Source organism: Salminus brasiliensis, chromosome 2 (assembly GCF_030463535.1).
Source record: "Salminus brasiliensis chromosome 2, fSalBra1.hap2, whole genome shotgun sequence".
Taxonomy (NCBI): domain Eukaryota; kingdom Metazoa; phylum Chordata; class Actinopteri; order Characiformes; family Bryconidae; genus Salminus; species Salminus brasiliensis.
The window spans coordinates 36,680,010-36,686,522 of NC_132879.1; the positions used below are offsets into that span (position 1 = coordinate 36,680,010).

The 6,513-nt window shown below is 42.5% G+C and overlaps 1 long non-coding RNA gene across 1 annotated transcript; it reads right to left on the reverse strand.

The window, feature by feature from the left end:
* Positions 1-1,092: 1,092 nt before the first annotated feature.
* On the reverse strand, positions 1,093-1,929 carry LOC140550043 (uncharacterized). Its single transcript, XR_011979047.1, has 2 exons — positions 1,809-1,929; positions 1,093-1,707 (listed from the first exon to the last, which is right to left on the reverse strand). It is a non-coding gene; the product is annotated as an uncharacterized lncRNA (long non-coding RNA).
* Positions 1,930-6,513: the final 4,584 nt, after the last annotated feature.

The window sequence follows — 6,513 nt, forward strand, 5'->3', positions numbered from 1 at the left end:
GGGACAGGAACGGGACAGGAACAAAACAGACCCATTTCTTCTAGAAGCTGGAATGACGCAGCACTAACACTGGTCATTAAAATTGTACATTTATTTTCGCAGTGTACCAGTTCCACTGGCAGCAAAATAGCTGCATGATGCGGCCACCACCATGTTTAACAGTTGGTACAGTGCTCTTGGGGTTGAATTAGGGCTGGGTGATATGGTAAAAATATTGTATCGCAATATTTTAAGACATTTTAACGATACACATCCGGTGTATCCCGTCAGCCCCCGTCGACCAATTTATCACGACACAATATTTTCATATTGCCCACCTCAAGGTTGATTGCCTCACTTTTTACCTCTGGTTATTGTCTTCAGTCTTCACACACTTTTACTAAACAAATCTGGGAATGGAGTTGCCACAGCTATTCTACGAATCCTGGTTCAGGTCATGTAATAATGTATAAGACATATTACAGAAATATTAAATACAGTATATCTTTAAATAGGGTCGCAGTCTCGGGAGGCTGATGCTTCGATAAAGCCTTAGGTCATTTAGGTCTCATTTCCTATTACTTTGAGGTCAACGAAGGTAAAGCTGCTGCTGCTGTTTTCAGGTCATTCTCAATAGGAGCATTTGCCAAGTGACTAAACCTAATGACACCCTGTAGGCAGGATGAAGTCATGGGCTGAGTCATCTAAACTATAGAAACATGTGATTTATGAAAAAGCCTTATTAATCAGGAGGGGGGGGGGGTTCCCCATTGTAACTTTAATAACTCAGTTTTGGTCTTATTGATGTGATTCTTTTGCATTAAAAACATTTTAATAATACTATATGTTGTATGTGTTGCCCTACTTTTGAGGCTCTTACAAGCTTCTGGACCAGGGCAGTGTTTCTGTTGTTTACTTAGTGGTGTGACGCATGTTTACATATTCTTGTTTCTTGTTTTATGGAAATTTCACAGCCATGTTGAGATGATCTTGACCGAGACATACCATAGGCCATATCGTTTGTTGAATCTCAAGATCCAGATCACAAAAAGCCCTGATCTGGATCTTCTCTCCCTGGGTTTATGTTTTGAAATAAACACAAAGGCACACATCTGCAGTAAATTATATTTAATGTCTACAACCAAGCATAAAGATCTGAACAAGTCCTTAAAACAGAGACAGTTCAAAGGTGCCCCCCAAACTAGCAGCGGCCTGTGTACAGCTCAGACAGCAGACAGCATGGACATTTCTGTACAGGTTTACCACAAAACACTGGCTCTTAGTTTGCCTTTCAAACTCAGCAACAACAGTCCGACATTACCTAGAGTTCAAGTAGGTGAGTGGATTCACTGATCTGATTACAGCAGGTAGCTCCCAGTGCATCTGCAGTAGCTCGGTAACGGGTCTCGTCTCAGCTCATCTCAGAGCTCATCTGGGAGTCTGGCTCATCTAGCGGTTTCCCCCAAACGGCAGAGCAGACGAGGTCACTACAGCCATCACAGCCCGATGTGTTTTTTAGCCGAGCTCCGGGTCCGGAGTGGGGACGATGAGGCTTGTTTCACATTCACCGTCCACTCGTCGTCCTTGTGGTGAGGAGTCTGGACAAACATCAGGCCGCCGACAGAGTCAACTAGACCGTACAGAGCCGCCAAAAGCGAAAACGCCGTCCCGAAGAAGCACACTTTCAGGAGGTCAACCGCAGCCATGCTTATGGCTAGGCTAAGATATCTGAAAAACGACAAAACACACAAACGTAGCTAGTTTCACTAGCGTTTCTCACGGCGTGATTCTCTGATACTCGTTTCCAGACAAAGTGAATAAAGACTGACCTCTTGCCAGAGCCTGTTGTTTTCAGTGTGTGGTCAGTACCGTGGTCAGGAGCCTGGGGGGGGGAGGAAGCTGGTGCAGTGTCTCCAGTCTCACAGCTCCTCAGGCTGAAGTGGGCTGGGAATGTCTGAGCTTTCGCTTTGGTGACTGAGCTAAACTCACTCGTGGTTGGGAATTTCCGCGAACTGACGAAAGCTTCTCGTTTCACGAAGAAAAGCTTAATTTTTTATCTCAACTTTCACCCAAATATGGAAAAAAGTGACAAAATAATTTTTTTTAACTTTTTCTCTGGAAAGTGATTAACTGTGACAAACGATGAGCGTCCTTCAAGAGAGAGCTCAAGAAAAAGCTGTAGCTACAGCCTTCAGATACTGGGAATGCTGGAGTAGCTCGTTCAAGCCATTTTCTTTAAAATATCCTTTAAACAGGAACACAACAGACCCATTTCTTCTGAAAAGGTCGTGCTGTTCCTCAGGAAGCTGGAATGACACAGCACTAACACTGGTTACTAAAATTGTACATTTGTTTTTGGGGTGTACTAGTTCCACTGGCAGCAAAATAATCCCTGAGCATGATGCGGCCACCACCATGTTTAACAGTTGGTATAGTGCTCTGGGGGTTGAATTAGGGCTGGGCGATATGGTAAAAATATTGTATCACAATATTTAAGGACATTTTAGCGATACACATCCGTTTATCATGAAACTTGTGAATGCTGACGAAATGTATATGTAGCGACAGATTTTTGAAAACTACTGTACGAATACTGTCCCATACTTAGCGCAGGGATCTCTAATCAAAGTCCGCTGCACTTCATCTAAAAAAAAACAAACAAAAAAACCAAACTAATTACACTGTAACCCAATGTGAAGTTGATCAATGTTCTTTAGGCACTGACAGTGTCCTCGATTTGCCTAGAAAAGCATAATGTGTATCACAATAACACAATTTATCACAGTACGATATAATATTGTCATATTGCCCACCTCTAGGTTGAATGCCTCACTTTTACTCATCCAAACATACCTCTAGTCATTGTGGCCACACAGATCAATCTTTGTCTCATCTGACCATTAAATGTTTTCCTGGAAGGTCTTTTTTTATTGTTAATGTACTTTTTAAAATATTTTTTTATAAAGTAGGCTCACAGTCTCCAATAAAACCAAGGAGACAAAAGTTGGGATTCAATTCAATGTATATTTAATAACCTTTATCTGCCATAGTGTTGTTTGTTTGTTTTTTTGTACCCATTGGTCTAAATGTGTTTAATGGCTACAGCAGGTAAGAATCAGCTACCATGGACAACATGTAAACATTTTACCTCTCTAAAAAAGTTCATGTCTGTAAGTCAAACAGGAGAAATATGATCAGTGGACCACTAGATGGAGACAACTGCTGAACCTCTAGTGGCTCTCTGCTGACTGTAATAGAACACTCTATCCTTGCATTTACAACCATACAGTGCATGAACCAATTGGGATTCACTAGATAAATAGCAGTGTCATATTGGAAAGCTGGAAAATGAGTGACAGGACTGACACTATCAAAAAGAATGATGAAATACTACTAAAAATAGGTATATCTATATTTCTCTGATTTTCATTTTTGAAACTTCTGCATTTTAAGAACATGTAATGATAAACGAATGCATAGAAATAGTCTAAAAATGCAAGGAACAAAATCTCTTTACATTAAAGAATGACATTTGTTATGAGCAATAATATTTATAGAGGCATTTTACGTTTCGGCAGCTGGGCTCCTCTTTTTAATGGAAATATTGAACTTTTGTTGGGCAAATTTAAAAGTTATTTTAGAACGGTATAATAGTTTTGTAGCTGTATCAGAGTATTTGAAGTGAAATCATAACCACGAAATGACACAGCATGTAACTGTAGGTTTCTGGCAAATGATTTCATCTATTTAGCATTGTAGGTTGTCAACTCTTGTCAGTTAGTATTTCCATCAGTACTGATTGTGTTATAAGATGGATTCTATCTAATCCATTAAATTCACCTTCTTTTTTCTGCTATCTCCTATTTTCAGGTGCAGAAGGCCAGCCAGCTAAACACCATTTCTTTGTCTGACCTAGAGGTCGCATTTCATACTGGTTAGTCTTTCCATCACTGTCAATACACCTGACTCATCAGAATCAGATTTATTGGCCAAGTATGTTCACACACACAAGGAATTTGATTCCAGCTGTTAGTGTCTCTCCAATATTAAAAATATACAGCTAATCTTCATATAATTTACAAACAGCAGTATACACAGTATAAATAGACTAAACGAGGGCATTTCCATACAGTGTGCTTTACAGTGATATTCACAGAATAGCAGTATTCAACACTATACAGATTAAATAATGTGTAACCACAGCAGTGTACACATATGTGAAATGAATAATGGTGCAGTAATGGAGGAACTGTAGGATAAGAGTGATCAGAGTTTATCAGTAGTATCTATGACCTGTATCTGATGATGGTGATCAGCTGTTGATGAAGGTGATGGATGGCCTGAGGCTAAAAACTTATGTCTTAGTGGACATAGTTCTGTAGCGTCTGCCAGACGGGAGCAGCTGAAAGAGGTTGTGACCAGGCTGCGAGGAGTCTGTACGTACATAGGTATGTTTATACTAATGTAAGTACTTTACATCCATGCACATCCACATTCAACGACCTGTGGTTTAATTCTAACTATGTGGAAAGATTGAATGTAAAACAAAATGGCTTTACACCAGGTCAGGACTTTGGGAAGTCACTTCTAAAAGCCTAATGTTTGCCTACTTTATCCAGTCCACACCCACCTTTGATGTGTTTCGGATTATTGACCTGTTGGAACATCCAGTCGTGGCCAAGTTCCACCTGTCTAGCTGAAGAATTCGGAGGTAGTCCTCCTTCTTCATTATTCCATCCACTTTGTGCAATGTTCCACTGGCAGCAAAACCCCAGCTCCTGAGCAGGATACTACCACCACCATGTTTAACAGTCAGCACAGCATTCTTGGGGTTGAACTCATTGAAGGCCTAGTGTTGTTAAGACATTCATTCATGTCCACGAATAAATTTAAATAGCTGACCACTAAATACTAACTGTATTTGCAGAATTTACAAATGACACACACACACACACACACACACACACACTGTGAGGGTAGTTAATGCCTACACATGCTAATACCAGTGCAGTCTTTCGCCCTTTTTCTTTTTCTCTTTCTTTCAGTGGGTCAGGACCTCCATGTCATATGCTTGCATCTGACACGCTCCATTTAGAGAACTGTTTTTCACATGAGGCTCATTATCATTACTGTGCACGAGGAATGAAGCATGAAGGAGTAAAGGTTACCAACCACAAATCAAAATCTTTCAGGTTTTCCCCTAAACACAGTTTCATGGTACTCAGCGTCTGGAACCAAGTTTTGTAATGTTGATTGAGCAGCAGAGCAGTGTCAACCTCTCTAAATGGCTAAGAGGATTTTCCATGGCTCTGTCTGCTGTCACCCACAGATGAGCTTATTCATGAGGACAGTGAGGGGGAGCAGTTTTAGCAGCCTACTATAATCTATGAGTGAAAAGCTTGCTGTTTCGTCTTGTAGTTTGCAAAAGTGAGACGAAGCTGCCGCTGTAGTCTGTGGCTACACGCACAAAGCTTTACACCATTTAGGACAGTTCTGAGTTTACTATTAGACCACTCACGGCCACTGCCAAGTATTCTCTGCTGGAAATAGCCTTGGCGCCGTTGTGCAATTCTTCTCTGTCCATCCACAAATCCCCTCAGGCACACACAAACACAATCAGAGGCTGTAGGGAGTGAGTGTATTTAAGTGCCCTTTCTAGGTTCACCACTCTTTACATTAATTCTCCAATCCTCTTTGTGAGAGTGACGTGTGCTCCTGACATAATCAAAGCTGAGCCAGAGAGAGAGAGAGAGAGAGCGAGAGAGAGAGAGCCCGCAAGTGAGCACTCAACAGGACAAAAACACTCAGTCTCCTCCTTTCTCTCGTTCTCCCATGTCCTACTCTACAGCTCCCTCAGGGTCCTTTACTATCTCTAGTTAGTCTTCTTTTCCATCCCTTCTTTCCCAGGCCCACCCTATACCACCCAGCGTTTGCTCCCACTGCGGCCAGAGGCTTGTGGAGGTGGAACCGTCTCCACAGCGACTCCCTCGTCTCCGTGTGAACAGGTGCGCAGGGCAGGAATCCCGAGAGCTGAGATTTAGACCTGACTGGCCTGCCTCATTCAACAGGAAAATGGGTCATGAATAACTGCTGTACTGCTCTGGAATCAAAGGCAGCGATCAACTTCTGTTTTGACGCGTATCAGCACTGGCTCAGCTGTGCTCAGAGGTTCCCCCCACCAGAGCCTGACTGTGCAGTTTGAATCCACTGCTGCTGGGCTGATTTGAATAAGATTAAGAGAGGTTTTTTTTTTTAGCATTTGCATTCGCCCTGTGTCGAGACCAACCAGGCAGGCTCAGGCAAGCCGGTGGTGGAAAGCTAGTGCGTTTTACAGGAGGCTGGTCTCCAGAGTGCTTCCAGAAACATGACTGACATCGACACTGCTTTGGTGGTTTCTGAAGGGGACCTCAAGCCGGTGGACCGTCCTAGCATGGTGGACAACACGGAGCATGTTTTGGACTACCACTGTTACGATGGGCTCCCGCATGGAGGCTGGCACGGGCATCGGCACGAGACGGCAGCCCAGCGCTACAC